The sequence below is a fragment of the Gossypium arboreum genome, chromosome 12, assembly GCF_025698485.1.
Source record: "Gossypium arboreum isolate Shixiya-1 chromosome 12, ASM2569848v2, whole genome shotgun sequence".
Classification (NCBI taxonomy): domain Eukaryota; kingdom Viridiplantae; phylum Streptophyta; class Magnoliopsida; order Malvales; family Malvaceae; genus Gossypium; species Gossypium arboreum.
In genome coordinates this window covers 40638599-40661219 of record NC_069081.1, presented here as the reverse complement: position 1 = coordinate 40661219, position 22621 = coordinate 40638599, and positions in this window count along the sequence as shown.

Here is a 22621-nt window from a genome sequence, read left to right as displayed (position 1 = left end):
CAGCCCATGTGGGCTCGCTCGCTTGTGTGGCCCATTAAGCTCAATAATGGCCTTGGCCGTGTAAGTTACACAGCCTGGCCCATTATACTTCACACATCTATGTGATTTACTCGTGTGGGGCCTACAGGCCCATTTCAGCCCAACGTGGCCCAAAACGACCTATGCCCATGAGATTGCTCGTGGTGGTCTCTACACTCACATGCTCATGCTTATGCATTTAGATGACCACACGGGCAAATGCACACCTACGTGGCATCAATCGTAATAGTTTTTCAACTTTTACCGTTTAACGATTTAAGCAATGTGATTACACACCTGTAACGAAACGTGTGCTACGACCAAGAGTTTCCTAAACCTACATTCAGTCACGATAATCCATTACTCAATTAATACTAAGGTTAATCACCCTTCCCTATTCCCAACTTAATTTCATTCAATACTTTCCTTGAACGGAGAAGTGATTAGCCCAGTTAAAATTGTTGACGAAGATTTGATATAGAACTCATTGGTGAACACTGCATAATAAATGGTTATTATTAATCATGTTTACTTATACATGATCAATTACAGTGATAAGGGCATTCGGCCAATACTTAGGATTCCAAGCCAAAATACCCCAGTCTAAAACAACAATAACGAAAACACTACCTTCAATCGAGAGACAAGCAGAAGATTCTGTTCGCTTTTGTAACAGTTGCGCAATTCTCTAGTCCTTGAGAAGTATTACCCCAAAAAGTCTGATATAAAAATGCTTACAAGTCACAAGTAGCATTCAGCTACCAATAAACCACAAAATCGACAGATGACATAAAAGAAAAGAGAAGAAAAACCAACAAGAGGTGGAACTATTGAATTGAGAGCACCAAACCAAAAGAAATTTCAGCACCAAGTTGGCTAACCATCCTATGACCGAATGGCTTAGGAGAGTCCTCATTCGGCACCACTACTACCACAACTTCCCACTTTTTCGATTCTCTCCTAATTTTCCTCTTCACCAAACTCAGACCGATAACTCCCTTATCCAATCCCACTATTCTCTCCTCAAATTCAGCTATTCACTCCCACACAACCACTCCACCCTCAGAGTTTCGGTCAACCCCAACCACCTACCTTGCGAGAGAAACAAAATATTACACCTTTGCGCTTAGGGCAGTTCCAAATCAAGACCCCTAGACACACACCACAAGTCACATGCCGCCTGACTAGTAAGCCCTTCATGCCATGCAACATTCATATTAATTTAAAAGTCTACTAACAGTAAATAAGGGTTTATTAAAAAAGAAACCAAAATTTTCTCTAAAGCCTAGGTTTGAACCCAGATCCTCTCACACTACTCAGGACCATTAACCACCACAACACGTAAACCACATGCAATATAACACGTCATTAAAATACTGACGATTTTGGGCATTACATATTTCAAGTAGCCAAGGGGGAGAGGCTAAGCAAGCCTTCTTTCAAATGATGAGTGAGTAGTTCATGGAGTTCGTTCAAATGAATCTGGCTGGTCAACAACCTCCAACCCCAGCTATTCCTCAACAAGTCCCAGTTATGCCATAAGTGATAGATCTGATTCGATTGAGTAAGCCACCTATTGGTAAGATTCGTAAACACGGGGCGAAAGAGTTTAAGGCTACAGTTGATGATGATGCTAAGAGAGCTGAGTACTGGCTCGAGAACATGATCTAGGTATTTGAGGAATTATCTTGTACTCCTGATGAATGTATCAAATGTGTAGTATCTTTGCTTAGAGATAATGCATATCATTGGTGGAAAATGTTGACATTGGTGGTTCCTAAAGAATGGGTTATCTGGGAGTTCTTTCAATCCGAATTCTGAAAGAGGTATATAAGTCAAAGATTTCTAGATCAGAAACATAAAGAGTTCCTAGAGTTGAAGCAAGGTCGAATGACCGTAACAGAATATGAAAGAAAATTTGTACGTTTGAGCAAGTATGCTCGAGAATATGTGTCTACTAAAGAGATTATGTGCAAAAGATTTGTTAACGGGTTGAATGAAAAAATAAAGTTGTTAGTCGGGATACTTAAACTGAAGGAATTTATAGTACTGGTTGAGGGAGCTTGTAAAGCCGAGGACCTCAGTAAAGAAAAGAGAAAGGCTGATTCAGAGGCAAGAGATTCGAGGAAGAGATTGATGAATAAATCTTATCATTTCTCATCGAATAAATCTAGAGATTATTTTAACTGATCGACAGCTTCGTGGGGTACCAGAGTAGAGATCACAAAAAGTAATACACTAACCCTAAAGCTCAAGCCACATCAGTATCGAGTGTGGGTAACGTAAAAGATGTTAAACCCGAGTGTCAACAATATGGAAGACGACATTTTGGAGATTGCTGGGTGAAAAATAATAATAGAACTTGTTACAGTTGTGGTTCACGAGATCACTTTATTAAAGATTAGCCAGGGTTAGCTGAAAAAGATAATGCTTAGGACACAAGGTCGAGTAACACTGCAGTTAGAAGGAGACCATCCTGTAATGTTGGAAATATGAGTGGTGGTAGAGGTGCGACACGAGACACTACTGCGAGATCTGATGCTAGAGCACCTGCACGAGCCTATGCTATTTGCGCTCATGAATGAATGTCATCTCCAGATGTTATCACTGGTACTTTTACTCTCTATGATACTAAAGTTATTGTATTGATAGATCCAGGATCAACCCATTCATATGTATGTGTGAATTTAGTATCCAGTAAGACTTTGCCTATAGAGTCTACTGAATTTGTAATAAGATATTCGAACCCCTCAGGCAAATGTGTGTTGGTTGATAAAGTGTGTAAGAACTGTCCATTGATGATTCGGGATAGTTACCTTCCAGCCGATTTTATGTTGTTACCATTTGACAAATTTGATAAAATTTTGGGTATGGATTGGCTACCGTTGCATGATGCTATTGTGAACTGCAAATGAAAGACGATTGATTTGAGATGTTAGAATAATGAGATTATCCGAATTGAGTCAGATGATCTGAATGGCTTACCAGCAGTGATTTCATCAATGTTAGCTTAGAAATATGTGAGAAAGGGTTATGAAGCTTTTTTTGCTTATGTGCTTGATACGAAAGTGACTGAAAAGAAGATTGAATCAATACCAGTTGTGTGTGAATATCCCAATGTGTTTCCTGAAGAGTCACCGGGATTACCACCGATACGAGAAGTTGAGTTTGGCATTGAGTTAGTGCCGGGAACAACACCGATATTGATAGCTCTGTACAGACTGACAACGACAGAGTTAAAAGAACTAAAAGCTCAGTTGCAAGAACTGACGGATAAAGGTTTTGCTAGACCGAGTTTCTCGCCTTGAGGTGCTCCCGTATTGTCTGTGAAAAACAAAAATGGCACGACGAGAATGTGTATAGATTACAGATAGTTGAACAAAGTGATAATCAAGAACAAATACCCTCTACCGTGAATTGATTATTTGTTTGACAAATTAAAAGGGGCTACAGTGCTTTCAAAGAAAGATTTGAGATCGGGTTATTACCAATTGAGAGTTAAGAATTCTGATGTGCCAAAGACTACATTCAAAATGAGTTATGGTCACTATGAATTCTTAGTTATGCCTTTTGGACTTACAAATACAACTGCTATATTTATGGACCTAATGAACCGCATTTTTAGACTGTACCTAGATCAATTTGTTGTTGTGTTCATAGATGATATTTTGCTATATTCACGACATGAAACTGAGCATGCTGAGCATTTGAGAATTGTATTGCAAACTCTGCGTGATAAGTGAATTCTGGTTGCACGATGTTGGTTTTTTGGGGCATATTGTATCAACATCGGGTATTCGAGTCGATCTGAGCAAGATTCTTGCAATAATGGATTGGAAGCCTCCGAGAAATGTATCCGAATTCCATAGCCTCCTAGGACTTGCAGTTTATTATAGACGATTTGTGAAAGGCTTTTTGATGATTCCAAATTCATTGAAGAGATTGCTTTAGAAAGATGTAAAGTTTGAGTGGTCAGATAAATGTCTTCTAAGTTTTGATCAGCTAAAAACTCTTTTGGCTGAAGCTGCAGTGTTAGTACAGCTAGAATCGGGTAAAGAATTTATGATCTATAGTGATGCATCACTGACTGGTCTGGGCTGCATTTTGATGCAAGAAGGTAAAGTCATAGCTTATGCCTCGAGACAATTGAAGCCACATGAAAGGAATTACCCGACACATGATTTGGAGTTAGCAGCTATTGTGTTCGCGATAAAAATTTGGTGTCATTATTTGTTCGGTGAAAAATTCCATGTTTATTTAGATCACAAGAGTTTAAAATATTTGATGACTAAAAAAGATTTGAATTTACGACAGAGAAGATGGCTAGAATTGTTAAAATACTATGAGTTAGTAATTTACTACCATCCGGGAAAAGCAAATGTTGTTGCTGATGCATTAAGCCAAAAATCTTTTTTGCTCTACATTCAATGAATACTCAGTTGGCTCTTTTTTATGACGGTTCAATTGTAGTTGAGATGAAAGTGAGACCGTTGTTTGTACAGTAGATTTGTGAATCTTAGAAGATTGATAATGAAATGTTAGCTAAAAGAGTTCAATGTGATTCGAACCCTGATTCAGAGTTTCAAGTTGATTCAGATGATTGTTTGAAATTCAGAGGCCGAATATGTGTTCCAAGAAATTTAGAGTTGATTTAGATGATTTTGAGTGAAGCACATAGTAGTCATTTATCTATTCATATGAGAAGCACAAAAATGTATAACGAATTGAAACAACTTTATGGTGGCAAGGCATGAAACGTGACATTTTAGAGTTCGTTTCTAAATGTTTGATTTGTCAGCAAATTAAAGCTGAGCATCAGGTACCGTCTGGTTTATTGCAGCCTATCATGATTCCCAAATGGAAATGGGATAGAGTGACTATGGATTTTGTATCGGGATTGCCTTTATCTCCAAGTAAGAAAGATGCAATCTGGGTTGTTGTGGACAGATTGACTAAATCGGTTCATTTCATTCTAGTACGAACGAATTATTTACTAGAAAAGTTAGCTGATTTGTATATCTCCGAGGTTGTGAGATTACACAGAGTACCTGTTTCTATTGTTTTAGATAGAGATCAGAGGTTTACATCGAGATTTTGAAAGAAACTACAGAATGCGCTGGGCACAAAATTATATTTTAGTACCGCATTTCACCCACAGACAGATGGTCAATCCGAGCTACTTTCTAATATCCTGATTTCGGGCCTAGTCAGAATAGTGGTTTCGTGACCACAAAATCCGAGATAGAAATAATTATTTTATGATTATTTTGAGGTCTATGATATGATTGCATGATTGTGTGAAAATTTCGTGAAGAAATTTTATGCATAAAGTGCTTAAATTGAAATTAGGGACTAAATCGAATAATTTGTAAAACTTGCATTCTAGAAGTTTCTAGTATGAAATTGTTTTGAAATATTAATTAGGAGGTCTTAAATAGCAATTTTACCAATTTCTAAGTCTATGGAAAAAATTGGACATGGATGGAATTTTTGGAAAGTTTAGTAGTAAGGGCATTTTGGTCATTTAGGGGTAAAATGAATTAAAATACAAAATTAAAAGCCAATTTTGCTCATCTTCAACCCCATGGCCGAATATAGCAAGGAGAAACCATGGATAAGGTTTTTCAAGCTTCCAAGCTTGATTGTAAGTCCGTTCTAGCCTCGCTTTTAATGATTTTTACGTTTTTGGAGTCCCGGTAGGTCGATTAAGCTTATGCTAGCAATAATTCAACCTAGGGTTCATATTTGGAAAAATACCCATAGGTGAAATTTGTGTATTTTGGTATTTTATGATAGAATATGAGGTTTTAAATTATGTTAGACAACTTGTGCTACTCGGTTTTAAGCGAAAACTAGCAAAAGGGCTTAATCGGTAAAAATACCTAATAGTTATAAGTACATATTAGAGTGAGAATTTGATGTTGCCATAGAAGGGAAAAATGATCAGCATGTCATAAAACATAAGAAAATAGGCTGAAGTTTAATTTACGAGCTTTGGGGAAAAAGTGTAAATATGCAAAAGTTTAGGGGCAAAACTATAATTTTGCCAAAATATGATTTTGGGTCAATTTGAATAATGTGAGTCCTAATTAGACTATATTTTAAATGATAGAGCAAGGAAAACTAAAATTCGGGCTAAAATGGGGAAAATATCAAGTTGTGGACGAAATGGTAAAAGTAGCCATTTTCGCATACGAGGTAAGTTCATGTGTAAATGTAGTAACATAATTGTCATTTTAAGCAATTTAATGTTGTTTATATGATATGATGCTGATTATTATCATGAAATATTATGCTTTGTGGTTATTGTTGAATAATATGTAATTATGTGAATTACTTGATGAGTGTGAACTATCACCGAAGTATCAATTTCGATATTCCATGGAAGATGGCAAAGATGTGTGATCGAGGAAAACGCCCGTTTGAACCTTAGGAATAGATTAGGATACAAGTGACATGTCACTAGGATGTTTGGGCATCCGAACTCGTTGAGTTGAGTCCGAGTTCACTTATGGATGCAAATGTCCGAACTCGTTGAGTTGAGTCCGAGTTCACTTATGGATACAAACGGCCGAGCTCGTTGAGTTGAGTCCGAGTTCACTTATGGGCGGATTACATGGTAGCTTGGCTACATATGTAGCACTTATGTGCAAACTTTCCATGTATCCGAATTATATTCCGATGTGTTCAACGGGTAAAATTCTACTCAAGCGGAGGAATACTCGAGATGAAAGGGACGTATTGGTAAGTGTTGTGAAATGAATACTTTGAACAGGTATGTACTTAACCCTCGGGTTGAAAACTCGATATAACAACAATATGGTAAGATGATAAATGAAAATGTGATATGAATGTCTCGGTGATGATTATGCAAATGATGTTTTATGTTTGCTTATATAGTTGTGTTACTTGCTATTTGCATGTGAGCTTACTAAGAATTTATGCTTACTTCCTCCTTTTCATTCCTTGTAGTGTTGACAAGCTAGCTCGAAAATCGGGAACGATCGGAGGCATGCTCACACTATCCGTATACCATCTTGGCATAATGGCTTGTATATTTTGAGTATGGCATGTATAGCATTATAATCATTTTGTGTATATGGTCTTATGATATGGTTATTGAGTGGTATGGAAATGCTTGGTAATGATTAGCCATTGGAATGGCTAATCATGATCATATTTGGTGTTATGTATGCTAAATTACTAGCTAATCCATGGAAAACATGAAATAGGTAAAATTTACCATAAAATAGATTCAGACAGCAGCAGTGACGTGAGTTTGAAAAATCATTAAAAATAGTAGAGATACAATTAGATGGTGAATAAAATATGGAATTTAAGAATTATAAGTCTATTTTCATATGGATGGAACAAAACAGGTATATGAGTTATATTTTATGAGATGTTTAAATTTTTGTGAAATAGGGACAGAGTGATTTCTAGATCCCCTGTTCTGACTTTGGAAATTCACCATAAATTGTTCAAAGATAATTAGAAGTCATGATTTATATTTATAGATTCCTTGTTGAGTGTAGTTTTATTAGAAACAAACAGCATAGTCATTGAAACTCTGTACAGGGAGATATATGATTCGTAATACACAGAGGTCAGAGCAGTCGAACCCTGAAACAGGGGAGATTTTAACTAATAAACTGTACTAATTGTCTTGACAAAAACTTCTAGAAAAAAATTAGTAAATATATATATGAGTCTAGTTTCAAGGAAAATTTACGGAATTGGATTTTGAGTTTTGTAACTCGAGATATGAATTTTTAAGTGACTATGACGCAGATTGTTAGCTTGACTGAAAATTTTAAAAATAAATTGTTTGAGCTGTTTAAGTAATGAATTAAGTCTGTTAACACCTCGTGTTCGACTCCGGCGACGGTCTCGGGTACGGGGCGTTACATACTTATTCAGATACTCTAGGATATGTTGTGTTGTTGCATTCTTGAGTTCGAAGGTACGTGGAAAAAGTATTTATCATTGATTGAATTCATGTATAACAATATTTTCCAATCGACTATAAAGATGGCACCATACGAAGCTCTATATGATCGTAAATGTAGAACACCATTTTACTAGACTGAGCTTAGTGAGAATAAGATTCACGGGCTTGGTCTGATTAAAGAGACTGAGGAAAAAGTGAAAGTGATCCGTGATAGTTTGAAAGCAGCATCGGATCGACAAAAATCTTATACAGACTTGAAACGGAAAGATATTGAGTTTCAGATCGGGGATAAAGTGTTTTTGAAAGTTTCACCGTGAAGGAAAATACTCAGATTTGGTCGAAAAGGCAAGTTGAGCCCGAGATTCATCGGACCGTGTAAGATTATCAAGCGAATTGGACCAGTGGCTCATCGGCTAGCATTGTCACCTGAGTTAGAAAGGATTCACAATGTATTTCATGTATTGATGCATAGATGATACAAATCCGATCTGTTACACCCCTAACCCGTATCTGTCGCCAGATTAGGGTTAAAAGGTATTACAGAACATATCGGAACATTTCGTGACCACTTCACAATTACAAATTATACATCATCATATCATAGTCAAATACCACAATAAAGTCCCCTTATTAGGTCAACGAGACCTTAAAAAAGTATTAGGAAAAATTTGGGACTAAACTGGACACATACGAAATTTTTACGAAACTTTGAAATTATTTTCATCAAATAGGGGCACACGCCCGTATAGCTAGGCCAGGTGTCATATACGGCCATGCCTTAGACCATGTCTTAACCCGTGTGCAACACTGACTTGGGTCACACGGCCTATCACATGCCTGTCTGTCTGGCACGTGTGCAAGTCTGACTTGATTCGAAACTAAACATTTATGGACATGTTCGAGACACATACCCGTTTGCTTAATCGTGTAGACAATTATAGGCCATTTGTAAGGCTAATTTGCCACCCAATAGGGTCCTCCCTAAAAGTCCAAAATCAAGCATCATATATACAACATTTTCAGCCAAATTCAACTCTAAACATGTATCAATCAATCCATAATATCATCATCAAATTTCATGTTCATTCCCTATACTAAAACATACCAACATTACATGCCAAATTCATTCACTCATACATGATCAACATCTCAAAATTATCATATCAATCTCATATCAAGATTATACCAAATCCGTAACTAAATCATGAAACATACTTCCCAAAATGAGCTTAATACCTAACTGAATATACACAACATTAGCATCAAGATCAAGCCATTTTTGCATGGCTACATATATACTCATATCAAAATAAACCATCTCAAAACTACCCTATACATGCCACATAACCAAAACTCAAAACTTTTATTTACCAAAGCGATAACCAGATAGTGGGATGACATCTCCAATGACTTCCAACCTGAGCAAGTCTTCGAAACTCTATAAACATAGGAAAAACACACAAAGTAAGCTTAGAAAGCTTAGTAAGCCAGAAGCAAATAAATCATTTCAATGATATTTATAAACAATATCACTAAACCTAATTTAACAACTCTTAATCACATATACATTCATTGTACTCGTAAATTCATATAACCACATTAAATAACTCCACTTATCTTATTTATCAATAAATGTATAACCATACTTTCAAATTCGAATAACAACCGTTAGCTCAATCATATAAATCAAGCTCGTACATATTCATTACATCGCCAACCAAACCATGGTTTTTTATTACAAATCATACATAAAGTTATATCAACTTCTTTATAAACACTTCCAAACTAGATCATCCATAATTCCCTTATTTACATAAACTAAATTCGCATACATGAATAATATAGCCAACCAATACCAACTTTATTTTACTAATTATATATTACATACAAAGCATACACCAACTCAACCATTTTAATTTCATTATTTGTTCAAGTTTTCAAACCAAGCAATTCTACAGCTAAGCCATGTTTCATGTTTCATAAATCTCATGTCCGAAACATAGGACTACAATTTTATATAACGAGCGTATATAACACATCATTCATTTATATACATTCATATCATTCGTTGTCACATATTTCACATATGGTCATATGATACATACTCACCTTTCATTTCTAAATTTCATAAATAAATCACACGTACCTGAATCGGATACAATTTCACATAGTTATTCATTTATCAGAATACCCGTTGAACCGTTTAGAATCAGCAAAGATATTCGGATAGCTCATAAGATTGTACAATGCCAATGTCCCAGACATGGCCTTACACGTAAATCACAAATTGATGCCAACGTCCCAGAAGTGGTCTTACATGATAACACATATCGAAATCCTATGTCATGACATATGTATCCTAACTATTCGTATGATTCGTACGGGCTTTTCAGACGTTGTCACATTATCAGAACTTTCTCAATTTCCTATATTCAATCAATCCATGGTCAAAATAGATTCTGCAAAGCTCAATTCAATTCGGCATCACATATATTTTTCTTTACAACTCAATTCAGCACATATAATGTACATACATTTCAATTTAACAACATTTATTTACTTATGAACTTACCTCGTACTAACACGAACGGACCGGAACGACTATTTGACAAATTTTGACTTTCCCTGATCCAAATCCAATTTCCACATTTCTTGATCTAATTTAATACAAATTTGTCTTTTTTAATAACATATTCATTCAATTACATCTAAAACTACATAGTTTGGGCATTTTACATTTCAGCCCTTGACATTTCACATTTTCTTAATTTCCTAATTCAAAACAACGCAAAATACTCAAAATTTCAATAAGCCCATATTAGGCCGAATTCACCTTGGGTCCTTAGCAGCCCATTAATTCAATTTATTTCACATTTAATCCCCTAAATTTACAAAATTCACAATTTAATCCTTAATACACATTTTTATCAAAAAAATCACTTAATTAAACATAATAATCTAACAACATATATTTATTTTTTTATCATCAAACAACAAATTCATCACATTATCAACAATGGAAAATCTCAAATTCGTCATTAAATCTGAAAATTAAGGCATGGGTTTACTAATACTCGAAGCAACGATCTCAAAAACGTAAAAATTATCAAAAACCAAAGAAAGAACATACCCGAATTAAGCTTTCTAGGTGCTGAAACTTAAACAACAACCATGGCTTCTTTTCTTCTCAACATTCGGCGATGAAAATGATGAATACCCCACTATCTTTGTGATTTGTTTTATTTATTTCATGTTAATAAACCATTTACAATTTTAACCTTTGTAATTTAATATGAAATCATTATAAATTATGCCCATTACCGTCCATGCTGGTGTTCAATGGCTAAATTACAACATAGGGGCCCCTCATAATAAAAGCCATAAAATAGCACTTTAACAATTAGCAAGTCACTTTTGCTTTTTACGCGATTAAGCCCGTTTTGCAAATTGAGTACACAAACGATAAAATTTTCTTACGAAAATTTCACACATATCAATTCACATACTTTAAGCAAGGAATATAATATTAAAAATAATTTTTTGACTCGAATTTGTGGTCCCAAAACCACTGTTCCGACTAGGGTCTAAATTGAGCTGTTACAACTATCCCCCCTTAGGGATTTTCGTCCCCGAAAATCTTACCAGAAAGTAGATTAAGGATTTGCTTCCACATAGTACATTTCATATTCACACATATCTTTGGATTTCAATCTCTTTAATCTCACAACTCAAATTTCAATCTGTCTTTCACTATACGTCATATCAAGCTGAAACTGCTTCTAACTGTATTGAATTACTTTCATCTTTTGCTCAATTTTCCTGATGGCATTAATCTCATGAATCATTTTCTCACAAAGCTCGATCCCGAAACAACGAAGTTCGGTAACTACAACCATACGATCCCTCATACAATGTCGTTTTTATAATCACATGATAGCTTATCAAACAACAATAATCTTACTTAGCTGCTTTCAAACTCTAAAACATAGGGACAAATAAATATTTCGAGAATTTTTAAAACAACCTCGTACTCATAGCTTACTGTAATTTTTTTCAAAATCACAATATAAATTTCATGTTTTTATCCGAAACAATGAAAATTGATACTTAGTGCAAATTGGCAATCTTTGAAAAGAATAACTTAGCTGGTCTAATAAGAAAGAAGTCCATACGTACGGAGAGACTTCTTTTCAATAATTTAGATAACAAATACCGAATTCTGTTGTACTGGATAGAATTGAGTGAGAAAAAGATTCACGGGGTTGATTTGATCAGAGAAACTGAAGAAAAAGTGAAAGTAATACACGACTGTTTGAAAATAGCTTCAGATTGACAGAAATCATCCGCGGATTTGAAACGAAAAGACATTGAATTTCAAATCGGTGATAAAGTGTTTCTGAAAGTGTCTCCATGGAAGAAAATACTTAGATTTGCTCGCAAAGATAAATTGAGTCCGCGATTCATCGGGCCATATGAGATCATTGAAAGAATAGAGCTAGAGGCATATCGGCTAGCATTATCGTTAGAATTAGAAAAGATCCACAATGTTTTTTCATGTGTCGATGTTACGTTAATATTGATTGGATCCATCACATACAATTTCTCTGGCAAAGATTGAAATTCAACCAGATATGATGTACAACGGAGAACCGATCAGAATTCTAGCACGTGAAGTTAAACAGTTGAGAAATAAAAGCATAGCTCTTGTGAAACTGTTTTGGAAACGACACGGTTTCGAAGAGGCTACGTGGGAACCTGAGGGAGATATGAGAAAACAGTACCCTAACTTATTCTCTGGTAAGATTTTTGGAGACAAAATTCCCTAAAGGTGGAGAGTTGTAACAACCCCTTTTTAGTCCAATCGAAACAGTGATTTTGAAACCACAAATCTGAGGTTAAGATATTATTTTCATATTATTTTTAATGTGTACAGCATGATAGCATGTATGTGTGAAAGTTTCGTAAATTAATTTTATCATTTGAATGCTTAATTCGGTAAAAAGGACTAAATCGTGTAAAGTGAAAAATTGGAGTTCTATAAGTTAAAAGGGTTTAATAGCTATGAAATTAAATGTGGAGGTCCTTGAGAGATAAATGGACCATTATTAAAGTAAGTGGTCATTAATGGACATGAAATGGATTATAAAAATGTTTTATCATTAAGGTTAATTTAGTAATTTATCAAACAAGGTTAATTAAATAAAACAAAACAAAAAATTATCTCATTATCATCTTCCTTGGCTAAATGAAGCATGAAGAAAATCCATTTTAGTCCTTAAAACTTTTGGCTACTTTCATACTCAATTGTAAGTCTGTTTTTATTTCATTTTTAATGATTTCTACATTTTTAAGATCGTTGCAACTAGGTCTAGCTAGCCCAGGGACTATTTTGCAAAATTGTTAAAGATTTTGAATGTTACCATTGATGAATGTTGATGTGTTTTGATGTTTAATGATAGATTATAAATGCTTGTTGATAGATATACAAGTTTTGTTAAGTGATTTTAAATAAAAATGCAAAATAGGGATTTATTTGTGAAAATGTTAAAATGTGTGGTTAAATGTTTGAACAGTTGATAAATGTGGGCTTCTAGGGGCATAATAGTAATTTTACTAGCATCTGTTTATTTTGAATTTCATTAATTTGTGATTCTATGGAATAAGGACTAAATTGTAAAAGTGGTGAAATTTCAGAGGTAAAAGTGTAAATGTGCTTAAAGGTGTAATTTGGCATTTGAAATCCCTGTTGAACCTTAGGAATAATTTAAGATACTAGTGGCATGTCATTAGGGGATACATTGAGTTAGCTCCAGGCCATGATATTAGCACTTCGGGTGCGAGTTATACCAATTTGGCTTCGGGCCATGAATATCAGCTTATTTGGCTTTGGGCCATGATATCAGTATTTCGAATATAAGTTACCTTGATTTGGCTTCGGGCCATGGTATAGGTACTTAGTGTACAAGACTCCTAAGTATCTGACTTCTATTCCGAATGGTTCAACAAGTAAATGGATGATGTGGTTGAGAATGAGATTGGTACGAGATGGTACAAGTATGTGCATAAACCATATTAGCTTTGAATCGAAGAAATGATGAAGCAAGTATGTTGATATGAATTCATGTATCTATAATCAGTTGTTGAATTATGTGGATATGATTATATTGAGATTATTTCATACGAGCTTAGTAACTTTATAGCTTATTTTGTCTATTTTTTCCCATGTTTTATAGTGTTATCAAGCTAGCTCGGATTCAGGGATCGTCGGAGATCGCTTCACACTATTCACCTATCATTCGGTACCTATGAACCTTGGTATTTTAAGTATATGGCATGTTTAGGGACTTTGAGTCATTTTGGTATATGTAGCTTGATTTTGGCCATTTGTGTTTGCTATGTAAGTTGGCTTATTTTGGCAATTATGTTGTATGTAAATATGTACTAATGTCTCTTAGTGATGTGGTTCGTGATTGCTTAGTAATGGCTTGTTGAATACAACTTTCAAGGTAGCTAATGGTTGATGAATTAAGAGTGATGTGCTTATGGTTTTAGGCTAAGAAATGCTTAGTTGAAATGGTACATATGAATGTTTTGGAATTGTGAATTGGCATGATTTGAGTAGGCAAAAATATGGTATTATAAGCATGTTAAATGTTGGAATTGAAATGGTATATATATTTAGTCTTGGTTATGGTTGTATTGGTTGCTTGTAAATGCTATGAATTTTGCGAATTGGTTTGAGGTAGGTGTGTGCCAATTTGGGTGGCAAAATGGCATCGTAAATAGCCTATTTTTGTCCACACAGACAGAGACACAAGCATGTGTCTTAGCCGTGTGCAACACACGGTCATGTTACACGGCCGTGTTTCCCCTGGTGTTGAATTTGAAATCAAGTCAGTATGCTCCATACAAACTCACATACAGGCATGTGACTTGGCCGTGTGGCATAAGTCAGTATACCCTACAGGTTTGGCACGGCCTAGCACATGGCCTGGCACACAGGCATGTATGGCCATTTTTAAGGCACACGGGCTAGCCACACGGGCATGGGTGTTGGCCATGTAACCCAAGTCAGAGAGTTACACAGGGTTGGACACTGGCTGGGTCACGGCCATGTGCTCCCATTTTGAATGTTCACACGGCCTGTGACACGGGCGTGTCTGTTAGCCGTGTGAGAGACACGGCCGAGCCACACGAGCGTGTGCTCTCTATTTTGAAAAACCTTTTTAAGTTTCGTAAAAATTTATTGAACTATCGGTTTAGTCTCGAACCACTCCCAAAGCATGTTTAGGGCGTTGTAGGCTCGTTATAGGGACATTATGCTTGAGTTTGAATAATGTTTGAATGAAACGTGAAATTATATGTGAACTGAATGTTTAAATGTTTTAAAAGTTAGCTAATACTCCATAACCCTATTCCGACGTTGAATACGGGTGAGGGGTGTTACAATTTATATCAAGATGCCATAGTATCTTTCAGCTATGGACTTACTCATCCTAATCATGATGTCACAAAGACTTTTAACTATGGTCTTACACATTTTAGGCATGTAGCCTCCAATTTGTTCCATAGCCTAGCCATGATCTTTTATTTACTTTCCCTGTTGCATTCCATCCATTCCTCCATTCACAATCCTAACCTTAATGCTCGAACACCATAGTATCCCCTCCGCAAGGCCCGAAGCTTCACACATCACGGGTGCACACAGCAACACCATACGACAGCATCTAATAAAATCGTCCATTTTTCCCAAGTCCTAACTTCATCTCACCCGATGATAATTTCTTATTGTATTTCACAAATCATCACACACACATAAGTGTAGGCTTATATTTAAATAAAAAATAGTAACATAGACCACGCCAACTTGTACAGGTATCATCACAGAATTCATACTATTCATTCAACATCCAAAAATGGTAAATATAAACTCACCTAATGTTTATTTGCCTTATCCACTTAGCTTTTTCGATCGCTGGAGCTTAGGTTGTCCAGGCAGCTAAGCATGACAACAAAAATTATGGGTTAAGCTCAGCAATTTTAACTCAAATATCAGTTTTCCAAAAACATGCTGAACCCCTAAAATGGTTCTAGAAACCCTTATCATCGTTCTCTTGATTCCTATGTTTACATAAGGACTAAGAACCTTATCAGATTACTGAATTCCCCACTTTTCTCATCGCTCCATGTAGAGCTTTCTTTAATCATGGCTTCCTCCAAGCAATCAATGAAGAAAATGAAGAAGGGAAGAAAATAAAACAAAATGAAGTTGAATCCTTCCTAGGAAGTCATGTTCCACTATTTATAGCCCTTCATGCACGGCTTCTTATTGTATAACAATGATTCATCCATAATAATTTTGTCCCCTAGTAAGGAACCAGTTGGTTCGAATCCAAAAAAACCAGACTTAAAGCTCAACTATGCTCAAACCAGCCTCTATATTTCTCAAATTTTCTAGTAGAAGTCACCAGCTTATAATCTCTTAATTTAACCCCTAAAGGTTCCAATTTTTGGGGTTTTAAAGGAAACCGAGTGTGACACTTCTTGAAACCTCGGGATTAACCTAAACTTGGGCAAGGAGAAAACAAACCATACGCTAAGCAATAAAGCTTAGTGGTATTTCCATGATTCAAGTCACAAAATGAACCTATTCAATATAAGAATTTAATTCAAATGTGACAAAATTCAACTAAATCAATTTGCAAGTTCAATACTCAAATGCCATTCTTATACACCAGTCCAATTAATAATAAAACTAAATATGTGATATCATGCATTCTAAAACAAGATGCAATCATATCCATTTTCATTTACGTATACTCATATTGCATTAATATGACATTCAATCTCAATTTTCATCCCATGTTATTTAGTTATTTGTTATACAATTCAATTCTCTTTCTCGAGTCTATTGACTCGTTCAATTTCAATTTGGCCCTCAAGCCTCATAGAAATTGGTTTGCCCTATTATTTACGTGCTGTCATATATCACATTTCATATGTATTCAAATAAACCAAATCCAATCACATTTCATATCAATTACCATCTAGTCAATCCAGTTTTATTTTATAATACAAAATTCTCTTATCAATTCAATTAACTAGTATCATTCATTCAATTCATACTTTACATTCCTTATTAGCTTAACTCAGACACAAGACGGATACACGAATTAACAACCAACACACCAATCTGGCAACACAACGCATCATCGAATAAACCGAAGGAAATATACTGGCACACATAGTGCATCATCAGATAAACCGAAGTAATCATACTGACACACATAGTGCATCATCAAATTAACTGAAGCAATCATACTAGCAAACATAGTGCTTCATCGAATAAACTAAAGATTTCATACTGGCACGCAAAGTGCATCATCAGATAAATTGAAACAATCATATTGGCACAAATAGTGCATCATTAGATAAACCTAGGGAAATATACTGGCACAAAGGTGCTTAATTGGCTAAATCGAATTATAAACTCGTACACAGTCTAATCATATGGCATGCTAACTATTTTCCAATTTCATCACATAGTTCAATTCAAATTCCATCATCCTCAATTCATCATCAATTCACTGTACCAACACCTCATATAACATGTTTCAACTTAATTTCATACCAATTATCACATATCAATTAAATATGTTACTTTTTATCTTATTCAATTTAGTCCTCTATCTCGATATACAATATTAGTCGCAACAATTTAATTCATGCAACAATTATATACTCACCTTATTACAAAATCATGAAATCTAACATGAATTTTCAATAATTATATTGATCATGAATCATAGAAATATAAATTGAAAGCTCGCATCACTCGTCGTCGGCTCTCACCTTTCCTTTCTCTCTGAACAGCTCGGCGTTGTCTTTAGCTAATATGAGAATTCAAGAATGACACAACATCAATTTCCATCCAAATCACATTTAAATACAAAGCCAAGCGTATTTTCCAATTTATTCAATTTAGTCTCTAAACTCGGGACAAACATAACTTTCGATTTAAAGCTTCATATTAAAATTCGATTTCACATATACTTATTAGAGACATCCTATTTTCTATTCCTATCAAAAATTCATAATAATTTTTCATTTTTTTCAATTTTGTCCCTAATGTACAAAACTAACGATTAAGCTTTACAATTTAGTCCTTTTTCATAATCTAAGCTTAATTTCTATCAAATTCATACCAATTTCATCAATTTCTCAACAGTAGAACTTTTAAAAACTTTGAAAATTTCACAAATTGACACATGGGCTAATTAAATCAAGCTCTCATGATTCAATTTCCATAAGAATTAACAAAATAATGACTAAGGACTTACTTGAAAATGAATGGTCAAATGCTTGAGAACTTAAAGATTCATTCTTTTCTTTTATTTGGTTTCTACAGCTTGGGGATGAAGATGATGATATTTCATCTCTCTTCCCACTTCATTTTTATTTATTCATTATTTAACTTTTAATTAATTTTAATTAACAATTTTAATTAAGTTTTATTTAATTAATTTACTATTAATTTAACTAGAGTCTATCATCATTATCATCCACCAACACATGTTAATATTTGGTTTACTAACCATTATAGTATTTTAAATAATTTTGTTTAAGTCGAAAAGTCTTATCCTAATTAAAAACCTAAGCTTCAATAGCAGCAGCCAGGGGATTCGATAAATGTTAAAGAATGAACTGCTGCAACAGCTAGGTTGTTAGTAAGTTATTGAGTTAGTTGGAGTTAGTTGATTCAGTTTGTTACTCATATTATTTGTTAAAGCTTAGTATAAATACTATAGTTGTATGTTCTTTGTAGTCATGTTGTACTTAGTGAAGAAATACATGGGTTCATTTATTCATTTTTTCTTTCTTCTCTTTGTTATTTTCTCTTCATTGTTCTTTGAGATTTATGTGTCCGTTTTTTATCTGTTAATATTTCAACAGAAGGCAATATTGAGGATTGCATTGGTTGCTAAGTGAAAATGAATCTAGTTTCAAATTGATAAAAGATCGAGTACATTAGTGAGAATAAAGATAGATTATAACTTTGCATGCCAATAGAGAAAGTTAATGGTACCGCACATGACTATTAATGGCCTGTTGTGACTTATATTGATCTGGTTATAAAAATTATAAAATATTTAATAATAATGTTGAATCAAATTTAATTTTTTACTTTGATTATAAAATGCATAAAAAAAATGTCACGAAAACTTACCTGACGTATGCAATCGAATAACCGTCCTTTTCTAAATATAATTCAACCTCAATGTTGGTAGGTATAGGTTAAGAGAAAACAAGATAGAGAAAGTACAAGGCAATTTTAAACCGCGAAAAAAAAAACAAAAATTTATGGCTTCAAACTCAACCCACAGGTACATGATCTGAGCACCTGTGTTAATCTTTTCTGCTAATTCGGGTTGTGTCCTACTAAAGTTTTATGTGACTGAAGGGTATAATTAACCTCTTGTTAATGATCTTCTTTTCTTTTTTTAATTTACTAACTTTCTATGGAACAGCTCCTCTCTTTTCCTTGCTGTGCTGCACGTCAGCTATTTAACCTTTGCTTTGTAGTCATGCAATTCGCCAAATTGCAAGGCAATGTATGGCCAAGGAAGAAAGCACTATCAGCCACTTTTGTAGGCTTTTAAAACACACAAAACAAAACAAGGAAAATTACCAAAAATTCACAGCCTTCAATTTATAAGCCTTTTGAACAAGGGTTGCGTTGTTTAGTTGTTTTCCAAGTAGCAAAAGCTGGCAATTTGAGTGAGATTGGTCTTGGGGTCTATAAGATAAAAGACAGTTTGTCTTTTGTTTAGCAGTTATTTGCCCCATCCTCGCTCTCTATTCAATAGTCTAACCAAAGATTTATGCAGTGATGTCAACAACGTTAACCTCCAATTTTTAGTAATTTCTATACTCTGTTAGAATTATAAATTATCTTTACTCTAAAATATTGAAAAATATAAGCAGATATATATATGATCATCTTACATAAGGTATGAATATATATAAAATATAAACTACCATATCTTTACACTAATTGTAAGATTGAAAAATATTTTAATTTTCATATTATATAAGAAAATTTCCTTTCCAGATTTTTTCTCGATTTTGTGCTAATTGAAATAAAAACAATTCAATATTTTACCAAAAAAAAAATAATAAAGTAAACAAGGATTCAAAATTAATTACTCGTACTTATGAGCCTTATAAAACAGCTAAATTTTGTTATTAATATTATATTTGCAGAAGTTGTAAATTTAATATTCCTTCTTTAATTTAATCATTTTAGTCTTTGTATTTTAAATTTTAAATTTTCAATTCTCATTAAATAATAATTGTTAAATTTATTAAGTTTTTCTATTTTCGAAATTTGATACAAGAAAGATATCATCATATATGTAATATCATGTCAACTTGTTATTTACATATTACTCATTAAAAATCCTGTTAATGGATTAACGGCTATAATTTGTATCAAGATTGAAATTTCAAAGTCCAAAAAATAAGGACTTAAAATAATCCGATTGGAGAATATAAACTAAATCTATAACTTTACGCATAATACAATATTAATAATTGAATTTAACCAAATAACAGAAATTAAAATTAATTAAATTAAAATATAATAACTAAATCTAAAATGATTTGTTTATCACATAAATTTTGGAAGAAAGAGAATCCCAAAGTTGACCAAATGAGTGCAAGACACGAAATATAATTTTTAATTTAATTTTCATTACGTTTCTTCACAATATGTTATTCAGAAGGCAAATATGCCTTTTTCCTTTTATTTATTTTTAATTTCCCTTTTGGTTCGTAAAGCAAATAGAGTGGGGCTCTACTTGATTGTAATCTCAACCTCCTATCTTATTCAAAAGGCAATTATAATAACATAAATTATCACATTTATTGACTAATTTTTTTTCAACTTTGACAATAAATTTATTAGACCTTACTGATAAGCTTTAATTGAGTGATACTTACTATTAAATAATTCAATAAAAAAGCATATGACGAATTTGAATCCCAAGTTGCCCTATAGGACTGATTGTTTAATCACCGCACAAAGCCCTGGGTGGACAAGCCTAGATTTTAATAGGTTTGTAAATTAATCCATAAATTTGTTTGTGTTTATTAATGTCGAATTATAAAATTGAGTTAAATTTTGTTTATTTGATTGTATTTTTATGTTTAAATTAAATAAATTTGTTTGTGAAAATTAAATGAGAACATATTTTCTGAAAAAATTATAAATATAATCATGAATAATAAAATAAATAGATTTCTTATTTTTATCTATAATATATATAAAAGTACGAGTTTGAAAACATTTTGAACCAACATGAACATCCTTTATTTTTCGTCTTATTACTAAATTGATATTTAAATATAATTATAATTTAATAAAAATGGTTATAACTACACATTTAAAAATAATATAATATAATTTACAATTATTATTTAAAAATTTTATATAAGAAAAGTTTTAGTAATTTTAAAATAGAATTATTACTTACTAAAAGTTTAAGAAAAAGTTGTGATAATTATAATTATTAGTTAAAAATAATTGTGTTTTAATTTTGACATTATTATAAAAATGATTTTTTATTTTTAAAAATGTTATGCTAATTTTATTTATCTAAAATAGAATTATTAGTTTTGTAATACCCCAAACTCGGCCTAAATGTTATGGGCAAATCTGAAAGGTTACATTAATACGTTGGAATTTTACTTTTAAAAACGAGTCTCGTTACAAAATCGAAAATCAAAGTTTGATAAAAACTCGCCACAATTCTTTAATAGGAATATTTGTCATTCTTAATACGTTTATGCAAATTTATCAATTGTTAACTTAAAAAGCCCAATTTTATGAAATCATAGCGCTTGAGACACTTGCTTCGTAAAACTTGTAATTCAGAATAAAACTTTGCAGCAGAAATTTTTTTGTTGACATTTGAAAATCATGATTTCAACAAGTGGAAACGCATAATTTTGTCGGTTGTGTATATTCTAAAACTTACATTATTAACTTTCGTAAAACTCATTTTAAATTTATAGCAGAAAAATTCTTAACTTATTTAATTTTGAAATCCAAGCATTGTGTTTAATTGACAGAATTCATGCATATATCTTTAAGTAACAAAAACCCATAGCCAAAATTAAACCCGAAAAATTAGTCCAAAAAACAAAAGTCCAAATAATTTATATTAATATTTCAAATTGTCTTATGTAAGAAAATCAATCCAAGTTCCCAAACACAACCCAATGCTAACTCTGTCGATTACCTGAAATGATAAAATGAAAGGGGTGAGTTATAGAGCTAAGTGTATAAATAAACTCAAATAGAGAATGTCGAAACCATTTTTTTTAAAAGGGGTCGAGTTTTTATTTTGAAAAAAAAATGAAAAATGGGAGTCACCACCAATCATTTTTTATGAGGTGTGATCGGATCACCTCGCAATTTGATTATTTTAATAAGAAGTTTGATTTATTAAAATGATGATTTTGGTCTACAAAATTCAAAAAAAAGGTTCGGGATTCGGTTACGTACGAGGAAGGATTAGCACCCTCGTAACGCCCAAAATTGGTACCTAGTTGATTAATTAATGTCTTAGTGTCGAGAACTGAGAATTT